A 15197-nucleotide genomic window follows, 5' to 3' on the forward strand; every position below is an offset into this window, starting at 1 on the left:
AGGCTGCTTTAGACTGTGGGGGGGTGCCATGTTGCACGTTCTCCTATGGTGTGATATCTCTGCCACCGCCCCTCCCCCACTGGGTCAAGTCCCAGGCAGTACAGTACTGGGATTTCTCCTCTGTGGCCCGCAATTTGACTCACTGTTCTTGAGTACACAAATGTAGCTGTACTGGATTCGGTGAATTCTCTGCTGCTGCCACCGGTGGCAATATGGCGCCGCTGCTATGCCCTCGGCCGTGAGGCTGGCTTATTTCTTCTTGGTTTCGATTTCCACTCTGAATCCCTGCAGCGTGTGCTGAGCTCAGCCACTGGGAGCTTTAGATTTTACCTGAGGCGAGAAATCCCGCCTGGCTGTTCCGCAACGGCTCACCTCGGCTTGCTGTAACCGTCCGGTGAATCTGCCGCTGCCGCCGGCAATATGGCGCTGCTGCCGCGTCCTCGGGCATGAAGCCGGTGTATCTCCTCTGTGGCTCTGAGCTCTGTTCTCAGCCCGCTTTCTCTCTGGAGCCTGGTGATTTTTTTGTTTCTCTGGCGATGGTGTTTTCTGGCTATGAAAGGCGCTGATTTTGTGGTAATGGAGATTGGTTGTTAGCGGGGCTCTTAAGCCCCGCTTTTCTCGGTCGCCATCTTCCCGGAAGTCCTGGCTAGTGTTTCTTAGAGTGAGAGCATTTGAAAAAGATCTAAGTGTCATCTATGAAAAAATATTATTCAGCCGCGTGTGGTGGCGCACGCTTGTAATCCCCGCGCTTGGGAGGCGGAGACAGGAGGATCGCGCAGGTTCGAAGCCAGCCGCGCTGGCGTAAGAGACCCTGTTTCAGAAATATAAAATAGGTCTGGGAGTGTAGCCCGGAGGTAGAAGGGTTTCCAGGAACCCCAATACCACCAAAAAAAAAAAAAGAAAAAAAAAAAGAAAAAATATTATTCATAAGTAATCTGAACTCTAAGAGTTAGAGTGACTTGTCCACAATTGCTCAGCTGAAATCTGTATTTCCTGATTTCTTTTTTCTTTTGTGGTACTGGGGGTGGAACCCAGGGGCTTTCTACCTCTGGGCTATACTCCCAGACCTTTTTAAAATATTTTATTTGGAAACAGGGGCTCACAAAGTTGCTGAGAGCCTCACTAAGTAGCTGAGGCTGGCTTCAAATCTGTGCGATCCTCCTGTCTCAGCCTCCCAAGCGCGGGGATTACAGGCATGCGCCACCACGCCTGGCTCTGTATTTCCTGATTTTAAACATTCTAAATTGAGCTGAGCATGGTGGCATATGCCTGTAATTCTAGTACTTGGGAGGCTGAGATAGAAGTATCATAGGTTTGCAGATGGACTCAGCTACTCAGCAAGGCCTTCTGAAACTTAGTGAGACTCTCTTTCAAAATAAAATATAAAACAGGGATGGGGATATAACTAAAAGGTAGAATGCCCTTGGGTTAATCCCTGGTCACACACACACACACACACACACACACACACACACTCACACACACAGTTGGAATTCCTTGATGCCAAATGAGATAGTTTGAAAGATTTGAAAGATACAAAAACTGTGTGTGTGTGTGTGTGTGTGTGTGTGTGTGTGTGTGTTTCCTTTTGCAGTCCTTACACACTACTGGGTAAGATAGTGAATGTGATAATCTATGGACTGATTCATTAAGTAATATGAGATAGTGCGTGTTTAATTCCCCAAATGGATTGTGTAGATACTGTGCCCTAGATAAAACCCAAACATTTGTCTCTTCTGGCCATTGAAAGGTTTGTGTTTCAATATTGGTGATAAGTCCAGTAGGACATAAGCATGCAGAATATGGTAAATTACTTAATTGGGGTCTTATAGATATTTGCTTTAATATATTAAACTATGTTTGCGATTTGTGTGTGTGTGTGGTACTGGGGTTCCTGGAAACCCTTCTACTTCTGGGCTACACTCCCAGACCTATTTTATATTTTTATTTGGAAACAGGGTCTCCTAAGACAGCGCGGCTGGCTTCGAACCTGGGCAATCCTCCTGTCTCTGCCTCCCAAGCACGGGGATTACAAGCATGCGCCACCACGCCTGCCATGTTTGGGATTTTTAAAGCTTAAAAGATAATAGGAGAGTAGGAATGCTTTCTAAGCATCGCTCTTTGGTTAACTGCTCATTTTCTTTAATTCCTGAAATCTGCTCAGCCTGCTCGTCCTGCGCAGTGGTCTGAGTCAAGACAGCGACCCCTGTCGCTGAGCCTCCCATGTCCGGTGTTCTGTGCGGTGCGCAGGGCGCCGCATCCTTACTCTTGCAAGAACCTCACTAGTGTCACATCAACTTCCTCTTACAGGCAAAGAAATACAGCCTATGTGAGTCCAAGTAAGGCAGCCAGAGTCAGATAAACCGTGAGCTAGCCTCTGCCAGAGCTGGGATAATTAGTTTCCTTGAAATTTTATGACTGATTAGGCGTCATTGTAACTTCAAAATTTAAAGAAGAAAGAAGGGAAAAATAATAAAAAAGAAAGGAAAGCAGGCAGGTTAAAACTGATGCTGAACTGCTCTGGTGATTGTTAGAAGTGTATATAACTTTTAGTTTGATCATTTGTAATATCCTTCATATATTTTGCATGATAAAGTCAATATTTTTAATTAGATTGAAAAATGTATCTATAACCAGTGAAGACTATTTCTACTTAACATTGCCCAAGATTGTTTAAAAGGAGCTACGTGGTAGCAGTTAGCATGCTTTTTGGATTGGTTTGTGTTCTGAGGGGAGAGGAAGGAATAATTTTTTATCCAGCTAATAATACTTTAAGTAGTTTTTCTAAGTTAGTCATCTAATGTATTAATGTGTCATCTTTGAATCATCCCCAGCTATAATTTTGTTGAATTTACTTGAAAATAAAATGTTGTATATATTTATATAATTTGTCTATGCACATGATAAGACGATTTCCTTCCTTTATGGGTGGGGCAAGAGACTTAGAGCAGCATGTTTCCAAAAAAAGCCTTTGGTGTAAAGAAAACCCACTGTAGTTATCAGTTACAGTTACTTAAAAGATGCCACATGAAAATGAGAACAAACCCAGATGTCCAAAATGATTTGATTTATTGATTTTAAAGGGAGGTGTTTCCAACAAAAATAATTTTCTTGTCAGCTACTTTAAAAACCTACTTAGCATATGCTCTATTTGATGGGTTTAACTTTGACAACATTTGGTTAAGTTATTCTGGAACTTTGAGATATCTGCTTGTGAAATGTTGAGTTATTGTAATGACTCATTAAAAATTTAAGACCTGGCAATGGAGAACAGATGAGAGTCAGGCACCTGGAATCAGGTATAGATGGGCACATGAGACAGCTCCCAAGAATGAGGACATTAGGAGCTCTGAAAGATGAAGACAAATCACAGAAAATAATATGGAAGTGATCGCTTCGGATCTGTAAGCAGAAGTGTCTGAGAATGCAGAGAGGATGACCCCTGCCTTCTCGGCACACACAGTGTAACTCACATGCAACTGTTAGATCATGTCCCCATCTCTTCTATTCCCCTAATGTTTGCTCTGTGAGGGACCTTATCCTTTTTTTTTTTTTTATCATTGTAGTTGCTCTGTGGCTCCCAGCCCTACAACCTCTGTACCCAGCACAGACCTTGCTGTAGTCAGCTTTTCCATCACTGGGGACAAAATACCTGACATGCACAACTTAGAGGAAGAAAACTTTATTTGGGGCTCGTAGAGGTCAGTCCATGACTGGCAAGCTCCAAGGCAGAGAGGGCTCAGCAGCAGGGTATGGCAAAGGAACACCGCTCATCTCCTGGCAGCCAGCCCACAGATAGTAAGAGAGACACACACAAACCAGGGACAGAGACAGTCCACAAGGCCACTCCCCCCAGCCCACATCCTCCCGCTGTGTCCCTCCTCCAAATCTGGATGTACTGGCTGCAGTGGGCTTTGTCACAAACCTTGGTCTCTGAGGGACATTTGATACCCAGACTATAACAGATCCCTACAAGGAGTAAATGTCCAAACTATATTTGTTGAGCTGAGTTATATGAAAATAACTATAAAGTAACAACACTGTGTTTATTAACTGTGATGGACATTACACATCTATTACATACCGATTCTTAAGTGTGAGTTGCCTAGCAGACATCTAAGCGAGGATACTGAGGAGCCGGTTGGGTCTGTGAGGTCAGAGCCCACAGAAGTCTGGACCAAATACATAAAGTTGAGAGTCATCAGTGTAGACATAATATTTTAAGCTATGGAAAGTATATGACATCATCAAGGCAGTGGGTGTGAATAAAAAAGAGACCGGTCTAAAAAGTGAGCCCAGAGGGCATTAACCTTTGCTGCTACCATTGCTGAAAACACTTCTAAAAGTCCCTAGGCTTTTCCAAAAATCAGCCTCACTAATTTATGAGTCCCGTGGTTATTTAATGAAGGGACAACATGAAATTACCACAGTCAGAAAGGTGGGTGTCAATTCTAAAATGACAAGAGAGAGGGATGTTGGGAGGGGCAACTTTAGGTTTTCAAAAGAGGAACCAAGACAAAGAAAAGAGGAAACACTGATAAGTGATGATGGAAAAGGGAAGGGGAACAATCATTAGAGAGCTACACAGGAGGAGAGAGTACTCTTTGAAAATGCTCAGCGTGGAGTGCCAATTTTAGGCACCTTCTGATTTTGAGGGGTTGTATTCCATTTCATCTTGATCATTCAAATTTTCATTCTTTTAGGACTCTTGGATCATTAGTTGGGGAAACAAAGTTAAAACATAGCATTGTACATAAATTTTTTGTTTACTGTGTTGTGAAACTTGAGTTTTAGAATGTGATGTTACAGGGTGTCTACCTACGGCCTAGGGACTAGACAATCTTCTTTAAGCGAAGGTATTTACAATTTCAATTTATGTGCAACTTTTTTCTAAAAAGCAACCTTATTAATAATAGAAAAATCATATATATACATATGTATGTATCTGATTATATATATATATATATATATATATATATACATACATGCACACATATTTGGGAAGGGGAGCTACTGAGGCTTGAATCTAGGGGCATTCTACCTTTGAGCTACACCCCAAGCCTTTATTTGGAAATAGAATCTTGCTAAGTTCTCAAATCTGTGATTCTCCTGTCTCAACCTCCCAAGTAATGGAATTACAGGCATGCATCAACACACCTGGCTTTAATGTTGAATATATTAACGTTGAGTTGTTCTGTTAAGGAGGAAAACAAGAAAATCAACATATAAGAGATTGCTATAAAAAGTGCCCATTTCTGGGCATTTTGCATGCATCTCCTTTTATATCTACAACATAAAATTTTTTCTGAATGATTTCTCTTGCTAATGAGCAAAAAAGCAAAACAACTCTTTTTTCTCTGCATTGTATTTCTCTTGTCTCCCTCACGTCCCTGCAACCCGCAGAGGAGTGGAAATCTTCTCAGGCTCAGCTGTTGGCTGATGTTACCTTACACCTCATAATCACAGTCCCTAAGACACAAAATAATTATGATAAATATTCAAATGCTTTCAACATGATATCATGTTCGTTTGTGCTAACACTGAATCTTTTTGGCTGCTACCAAAACAAGCTTCTCTGTTTTAAAATTGAGTCGGAGAGAGAAAATTGTGAACACTCTCCTGGATGGTTTAGTCTACTTTTCTGGTATCTACATTTCTCTCTCTTACCCTGTGTCCTAATAAGTACCTCTCCTGACCCTGCTTTTATCTTCAAATAAAAACTAAAGGTAGGGCTGGGGATATAGCTCAGTAATAGAAGACACCCTGGGTTCAGTTCCCAGCACCCAAATAAAACAAAACCAGCAAAAACTAGCTTAAACCAATAGAGAAACATCAAACCGGGACCTTATCAGAAAAGACGGGCACCTCTCTCTCCAGGACCTTTGCTTTGTGGTTTCAGTTCAGCACACCCAAAGGGGTGCAAAACTCAATCTTTGGTAACAACAACTTCCTCTCTAAAGATGATGGATGTTCAGAAGCATACAAGCCCATGGGGGATTCTTTGGGAGGGAAAGAGTTGTCATGAGTGTATTATTTGCAAAAACAAAAACCAGGTGGTGGTCAGTGCGTGCCTCCAGCTCTCTGGCTTCCCTCTGTGGTCTCTATGAGTTCCTACTTATTACTTCTGCTCATTTTTCTTTCTCATTTTCACTTCTTCCTTCAAAGAATCTAGATATGTCACAGTAGACTACTTATCTCCTCCCTCCTCTGACTCCTACTTGTCTGTAAAAATGGACATGATACTAAGCCTCCCCCTATGATTTTCTCTCTGGAACCTTCTATCAGTTCTCTCCACTCCCTGGACCTCTTGTCTTTCTATCACATTTCAGTCCTAGATCCATCCCACTATTATCACCGTCTTATTCCCGCAGATAGACAGCTGAACTCTTTGGGGGAAAATAATAACACAATTGTCCTGAGAGATGCCACTACAGAGTTAGGTTTTCCGCTCTCGATTTGGCCCTCAATCTTCCCCAGAAATCCTTCTTTCTTTGGTTCTTTCATACCTGCAGTGACCCTTTGTGACACTTCTCTCTCTAAGCCCCCTCCTCCGGTCCCTGCTCACTCTCCGCTAAAGAGCTTGCCTCTTACCCCACAGAGACACAGCCTGTAAGAACAGCATCACTGTCCAACCCGGAGAGACCCATCAAGGCAGAAAGCTGAGAGTCATTCTAGACTCCTTTCTCTCCTGCAACCAGCTCCAAATATTCACCAAGTCCCATCCCATTCTGCTTCTTGAGTCTCTCCTGAATATGTGTGTGTGTGTCTCTCCATCCCTCCAGCCACCATCCCAATACAAGCCACCATTGTTTCTCCTGGTGATACGTGATTGCAATATGCCCCTGAATATTCTCTCTCCTCTCGGTGCTAATCTATTCTCTTGACTGCACTCTGAAGGGTCTTTTTAGAATACAAACTGTCACACACCGGCTTAAAACTCTTCAGTGACTCCCCAGGTCTCTCACAACATTGTCTAGTCTTTACTGTCCACTCTTTACTGAATACCCCTGGCCTTGGCATCACGGCTTCCTACGCACTAGCCTCTGAGTGTATCTTAGAATTACTTCTGTCACTCCAAGGGGCCAAGTTCTGCCATTCATGCTTCCTTTGCCTGAGCGCCTCAGCTCCTCCAATTCTCTCCCCTCCGGTCCTACCTGTCATTCACTTAGCTAAGTTGGTGCTCGATTTTTTTTTTTTTTTACATGTGTCATTTGTCTGTATCGTATTCCCTAATAAAATTCCAGGAGCTTTTAATGAATTAAAGCCACATTTGCCAGAGAAGTCCACTGAAGTTACTGACTGGGTTGAAAATAATCATGTGCCTGGGAAGATAAGAAAAGAAGACACTTACACAACAGGGTTTTCACCACATGTAAGGTCTGTATACGAGTGTATGTCATGGAGCTGTGTGCCCTAAACGACATAGAAGCCTGGTACTGAAGAAAGGAATATTAACAGGAAATATATATGTCCATGCATATGAAAGGAAAATGAAGAGAGTGTAATCTCCAAGGAGAGCCATGCCCTCAAAAGAAGGAAGCTATTCATTTTCATTGTTACTCAGATATTTTATGGATTGGCGGATGGATGAATGGATGGACGGATGGACAGATATATAAATTACTAGATGATTCCTACTCAGTCTTAAAGACTTTGTTTCCACTTCACCTCTTACCAAGGTTAGGTGAACTACCCATGTACATTACATATGTGCACCCAGAGTGCCCTATGTTTCCCTCTATCATAGTTTCCATCAAAGATTTTGTGTATGAGCTCCTTAACGTAGTGCAGACCACACCTTGAGAAACCCTATCTTAGCATTTAACATGCAGCATGACATATTAAAATTAAAAAATGAACTTTGATGAATTATTGATGACTACTTTGTGACTGAATGCATTTTTATGGCTGGGTGTGTGGTGCATGCCTGTAAATCCAGTACTTGAGAGACTGAGACAGGAGAATGGCAGGTTCGAGGCCAGCTTCAGCAACTTATCAAGGATCCGTTTCAAAAATAAAAAGTAAAAATAGGACTAGAGGTGTAGCTCAGAGGTAGAACATCCCTGGGTTTATGGCCCAGTACCAAAAAATAAAAGCACTTTTAGGCACATGAATTAGTATATTCTAGACAACTTGCCCAGTGTCTCCTAAGTTAGCCGTGTAGGATGACAGATACTCAGGCAGACAGTTGTTACGTATGACTATGTTGTGGGTTCCATTCTTGGCAAACCGAAACCATGGGCTCTATTCCTAATCTGCAGAGCCCTGGCACAAAGGCTGTGGGGGTGGGAAGGTTCTCATCTAGCGTGACCTCTTGGAAAATAATACAAGGAGCCTGTAAAGGTCCTCTCAAGGATTGTCTTTAAGTTGTCATCAGTATCATGGAAGTGATCAGGAAGGGTGTCTCCCTCGGGCTTGGTTTTAGGCAGTGCTCCACGCTGGGCCCCTGTTCCTGTGCTGTGTTGGCTGTGAGGGCGGTTGTTTTGTGATTCTGCAAAGCAGTGGCCTCGTGACACTGTCTCTGGACGAGCTTGTGCAGCTATTTGGTTCACTCGGATACACTGCCAAGCTTTTTACTCCCTCTCCCAAAGCACCGCAATTTCAAGTGAGTCAAATCAGCTCACCTGCTTCTCTAGAGTTGGGAGGGAGAAACTAGATGGAGAGAAACTTTATTTGGAGAAAGAAGTATAAATAGCATCTCTGTTGACAAAAGATACAGCCACACTTTTTATGAAATAAAATTCTTAAACTGTCTCTTCCCTATTTCCTGTACTCCACTGCTGTATATCCCTATTTTCAAGAAGTTCACAGTCTGATTGGGACTTTTAAATTGCTGTCTTTTAAAGGATCGATCATAACTGAGTGGAGAAGGGAATTCCATGGAGAAGTGCACAGGAGAAGTGCACATGAATAAGGTCACCCCTCCGAATGGTTGGAGAGTGTGGTGCGGTGGGGACTGGGAAGAGGGAGGGACAGGAGGAGAGGAGGCTGACCTTGGAGGCTCAGGACCGGGCGTGTCAAGTACTTGGGCCAGTGGAGACCCAGCCACAATTCTTCTGGCTATGGATAACAGAATTAGAACTGTAAGGAAAACTCACAGTACAGTGTAAAAAAAAAAAAAATCCTTAAGCAGAATTTATAAGATTAAAACCTAAGAGTGATTTGTACAAATTTCTCTTTTTAAAAATCAGGTGTATTGCCACCAGGGAGGTACCACTTCCCAGCTGTGCACGTGTAAAAGACCCGAGGGCATTAGCTGACTGTGCCTTCAATAGGCGTCAACAGTATGTTGTGTTTGCCAAAAAAGCGAATGCGATCTTAGGCCACATTAGCAGAGGAACAGTGTCCCAAAGAAAGAAGAGAATAGTCCCTCTGTCCTCCTCTCCAGCCAATGCATAGCTGGAATATTATGCTCAGGTCAAGATAGTCCTGTTTAGAGAAAGCTGAGCAGAACTGGTGAGAGCAATTAGGAACCTTGTTACATAATGAACGATTAACTTGGGATATTTCGCCTATGAGAGGGGATTTATGGATGTTCAGGAATTGCTAACATTCTTCAGATGCTTGAAGAGGGATTAAATGGACTCTGATGCTTTCAGAAGGCCAAGGGTATGACCAAAGAAAGACTTTCTCAAAATCGAGGTGTGTCCAAAGACAAAGTGAATTCCCTCCAGTCTCTCCTCCATGGTGCCTTTCGGCAAAGGCAGAATGATTCACAGTGAGAGATGATTACAGCGAAGATTTGTGTGCAGACTCCGAGGTTGCTCTCAGGACCCTTTTTTAAATCCTTTATGACTCTTTTGGGTTTAGTTTTGTGCTACTGGGGATTGAAACCAGGGTCCTCAGAGCTGTACCCAAGGTCTTATTTTATCTGGAAACAGGGTCTCGCCTAGTTGCTGAGGCCGGCCTTAACCTGCAATCCTCCTGTCTCAGCCTCTCAAGTCCTGGGATTACAGGCATGCACCACTATGCCTGGCCCAATCCAACTCTGAACACCCAAATCCCAACTTAACAAAATCCTTTACACCCTACTGCTCCAGTAACAGAAGACTGTGTGAGACACAAATGGGCCAAGTCGCTTAGTCGTCCTGCCAGCTAAGCAGGTGCTCTCAGTACTGGGGTAACTTTGGAGCAATTTTTTGGGTGTACTGGGCGTGGAACACAGGGGCATTCTGCCTCCAAGCTATACCCCTCACCCTATTTTTTTTATTCTTTATTTTGAAACAGGATCTCACTGAGTCGCAAAGGGTCTCACTAAGTAGCTGAGACTGTTTATGAGCCGCGATCCTCCTGTCCCAGCCTCCCGAGTGGTGGGATTTCAAGCCTGTGCCACCACACCGGGCGGGGGATCTTATTTCTTATTACTGCAAAAGGAGTTAGTTGCCCTTGTTCTTAATCATTCAATATGAGGAAGTCTCTTAACTGCTAGAGAAATGACTCTCTGAGTCTCCGCTCTGTGTTAACAGATGGCATTTTGTCCATATCTTATAACGTACCCGGATGCGACGTGTCAGTGCGAGCAGAGATGTGGCGTCCCCCCGGCGGGGCTGCAGTTCCAGCTGTCACGTTGGTTCTCCACCCCCACTGCTGCTGCTCCACTTCCGGCTCACACTCCAATCTCCAACGTAACCTGGGTGGAGGTCTCTTTATTCTAGGGACCTGAGAATCGTCACCTGTAAATGGGCTCACTGAGAGAAAGGCTAAGATAAAGCACATATAAGTATGTTTTGTAAATGGCCAGCTGCTGTGTAAGTGCTATTATTCATAATATCATTCTAATACATTATTCGTGAAGTGGACCTTTGAGGCCAAGTTGTCCAGTCACTCGGAAAAAAATTTGGGTGCCTACTATGTGTCTCTTGCTACCGGGGACTGAGGCTATAATAGTAAATAAAATAGACATAAAATATATTCTGAGGCTCAGACAACTGGCCTACCTTTTTAGACCACAAACCCACTGTAAATTAGGGATTTTTTTATTCTAACTTTGGTCAATTGTCAACGTTTCCAAGAACATCAAGGGTTGTCTTTCCTTTTTCCTCTTTTCTCTCTTTCTTCCTTTCTCTCTCTCTCTTTCTTCCTTCCTTCTCTCCCTTCTCTCTCTCTCTCTCTCTCTCTCTCTCTCTCTCTCTCTCTCTCTGTACTCTCTCTGTACTGAGGATTGAACCCAGGGGAATTTTTTCTCTGAAGTACACTCTCAGCCATTATTATTATTATTATTATTATTATTATTATTATTATTATTTGGTGGTACTGGGGTTTCTGGAAGCCCTTCTACCTCCAGGCTACACTCCCAGACCTATTTTATACTTTTTTTTTAAAATTTGGAAACAGGGTCTCTTAAGCCAGCACGGCTGGCTTCGAACCTGTGCGATCCTCCTGTCTCTGCCTCCCAAGTGTGGGGACTACAAGCGTGCGCCACCACGCCCAGCTCACCCTCAGCCCTTTTTATTTTTTATTTTGAAACAGGGTCTCACTAATTTGGTTAGGTGCTTAGGGTCTTACTAAGTTGTTGAAGCTAGCCTGTGATCCTCCTGTCTCTGCCTCTTCAGTACGGGATGACAGGCATGTGTCCCCACGCCTGGCTAAGGGTCTGCTTTGTTACTTACTGCTTTCAGATATAGATTCAGTTAGAGGACAGCACCAATCTTGATCATTTAATAGTAGACTAAGTGAACATAAAGGATTACATACTTTTTATTAAAGCAGGGACCCAGCCATCTTCCTAAACAGGCAATAACGGAGTACAAAGTGCTAGATTTAGAAAAAAATAAACAGGTCCAATGTAAAAGGACATTTCGTGTCTCTGCAGTCCATATTTAGTTCTACTTATCTATTGTGGCTTTACAAATTCTTTTAAAAGTGTATTGTGAATGTGAAGCACAAGATAAGGAACTAAGTCTCTAAAGACATTTTTAGATGGCCATGTTATGGTAAAAGTATGAGCTTAAAGTAAAATGTCTTATCAAAACTGAAAGAAATGTATCCACCTTCATCTCGTTGGTATTTTAGACTCATGAAGGAATGCTCAAGCGATTCTATTAAAAGGTTGCTCTGTAGTAAACCTGGATGGAGCAAGCAGGTCGGGCCCCTGCCCCCCTCCTGGCTCCCTATCTGGGCTTGTCTTTCTCCTCTTGTTAAGGATAGATACTCTCTGGTTTTGTAGGGCAGATTTGTTGTCAAGATTAATGGACTTTTAAAATAATATGCTTTTCAAAATCTCTCCGAAGGCCTTGGTCAGGGATCAATAAGGTGTTTAAAAGATTATCTATTTGAAATACACACACACACACACACACACACACACACACATGCACACGCGCGCGCACACACACACACACACACACACACACACACACACGCACCTATTTTCCAAGAACTTTTATAAAACCTGTACCAGGTACAGGTAAAAATTCATAGCCAGGTGTCCAGTGATAGGTCATTTCTGATTCTTTTTTTTAGCTCTCCTATTTTAAAAGCCCACTTGAAGCATTTAGCTACTTCTAGATAGTCTGGCAGATGCTGTGTATGTTACCTATGGAGCCACCCTGGTGCTATTGTTTGAAAGTCCATTTTAATCCTCTGGTCACTTTCTAGTGACCACTGAAGGGACAGGGAGAGCTGGTTCTATTTCATACATAACCACTAAATATTTAGGCCACCATTTCCCCAGGCCCTGCCCTTCTAATACCTCCGGCTTACCGCCGTCCGCCTGGTCGCTGAGTGGGCATGTAATCAGAAGTACTATTTTCTCATGACTTAATACAATGACAGATGTTACAGAAATACACAAGTGATATTATTACCCTTCCAGATGTAGATGTTACTTTCCTCCTGCTCCCCGCCTCCCAAGATGCTGACATTGGAACTCCATTCTTCTATCTGTGTTCTACCATGACTGAAAATGATTGTGTAAAGAGTTACATAAACAGTGTAGCCTCAAAAACAACACATTTCTCCCTTCTCATGCCACGGTCACCACTCTGTCAACTCATTTCTTCCCAAATAACTGTACTGAGAGTACTATCAGCCTTTTAAAATCTGCATATGTTGCCAGGCACGGTGGCACATGCCTGTAATCCTATTACTTGGGAGGCTGAGACAGAAGGATCAAAGGTTCAAGGCCAGCCTCAGCAACTTAGAAAAATGCCCAACAACTTAGGAGGACTTTTTTTCAAGCTAAAATAAGGCTTGGGGTATAGCTCAAAGGTAGAATGTTCTTGGGTCTAACCTCCAGTACAAAAAGAAATATATTAAAAAAATTTTAAATATGAATATATTACTTAGATTATAAAGAAACCTTTGAGATTCTTGTGGATTATTTAAAATGAATAAATTTGGAAGGAGAAATGTCCAGAAATTAAAGTCTGTTTGACACCATAGAAGGAAAGATGTCTAGAAAATATTGCCATTGGTAGCTTATGCATAAAAATAAAACAGAGGTCATTTGCTACTCAACCAGAGGGGTAAATGGCCACAGAATATGTGACATGAGACCCTGCAGATATTTTACCTAGAGAATAAAAGTTAAGTTGATGACTGCCTTTAAGTATTTGAAGGGGCTGAGTGCGGTGTAACACAGCCCAAAAACCAGTGATTGGGAGGCTAACGCAGGAGGATTGCAGGTTTGAGGCCAGCTTCAGCAATTTAGCTTGGCTCTCAGCAACTTAGCAAAATCCTATTTTAAAATAAAAAGGGCTTAGGGTGTAGCTCAGAGATAGAATGTCCCAGGGTTCAAATCCTATTACATACATACATACATACATACATACATACATACATACATACTGTTTGAAGGACTTCCATATTGAAGATGAAATAGGCTTATTTTATATACCTCTAAAGCCAGCTCTAGAAGTCATAAGGGACAGATCCTATCTTAACACCAAAGAATTTTTTGATAATTAGAACCAGCCAGAAATGAAACATTCTTCTCGATGAGGGTGTAGGATCTAGTAGAAAATGGATGGGTCTCAGCTACTAGAGAGGAACTTTACTCTTTGAGAAATGTGGGTTAAATGGTCTTAGGTTCTCTTCTGACTCCTAAAAGCATCTTGAGTGTTGTCACAGTTTCAAGCATTAGGCTGCCACTGAAATCTTAGGCATGACTGTTTCCTTATTCAATGTAGTATCCAGAATACTTAGTACAGTGCCTGATACAAAGCAGTTCCTCAACTAAGTCATGGTTGAATTAATAAATGATTCCTCAACTAAAAAGCTAGTAACACAAAGGCCTGGGATTTTAATCTTATCTAGACATTGATTTTTTCATCATTTAAAAATAAAATGGCCCTAATGAAGGGAGACACAGCTTATATTGACAAAGCTTGCAATCTTTCCAGATTACACAGGTCTTTTTATTATTAAACTATATAAGAAATAAACATTATTTATTTAGAGGCTCTGGGTAATCAATCCCAGGGTCTTGCTTGTGCTAAGTATAGGCTCTACTATTGAGCCCAATGAAGATACACTGTTAGAAGCTGAAATGAAGCTGGGTGTGGTGGTGCACGCTTGTAATCCCAGTACTTGGGAGGGTAAAAGAGGAGGATTACAGGTTTGCGGTCAGCCTCGGCTACTTAGTCAGGGCCTCCACAACTTAGTGACGCCCTGTTACAAAATTAAAAATAGAACATAGGGCTGGGGATGTCGCTTGGAGGTAGAATGCCCCTGGGTTCAATCAATCAATCTCTTTCTCTCTCTCTCTCTCTCTCTCTCTCTCTCTCTCTCTCTCTCTCTTTCTCCCTCTCTCTCTCTCTCACACACACACACACACACACACACACACACACACACACACACGAAGCTGAAAAGAGATTTTGTTGGCTAGTTTATTTTTTGAGCCAAGAACTTCTACTGTGAGCTTTCTTGCTCTGTAAAACCAAAGACTTAAACAATCCTTAAAAAATCTGTAACCTAGTTCTATGTAAATCTCTACTCTGTGAAGAGAAGAAAACATAGACTGATATAATGTTTGCTGTTTTCTATCTTTATGGGTTTGTGTGAATTAGACCTATGTGTCTTTCCACTGACCTGACTGTACTTCAGTACACTCAAAGCCGAGGAAAGGAAACAGCATCTGTGTTTTACTTTTTAAAAGATCCACTGCTCGTTTTTGTTTCTTCAAGCCTTTCCTCCTAACCCAGCTCTCAGTTCTCTTCCTTAATTCAACTCTTGAAACTAATCCTCATATTTCA

The 15197-nt window shown here is 42.3% G+C and overlaps 1 protein-coding gene across 2 annotated transcripts in view; it reads left to right on the forward strand.

The window, feature by feature from the left end:
• Positions 1–15197, forward strand: part of NTN4 (netrin 4) — a gene marked incomplete at both ends in the record, with an annotated part of 112911 nt that overhangs the window by 13007 nt on the left and 84707 nt on the right. The window lies entirely within an intron of this gene.

The sequence above is a fragment of the Muscardinus avellanarius genome (assembly GCF_963383645.1).
Source record: "Muscardinus avellanarius genome assembly, chromosome: 11".
NCBI classification, from domain to species: Eukaryota; Metazoa; Chordata; class Mammalia; order Rodentia; family Gliridae; genus Muscardinus; species Muscardinus avellanarius.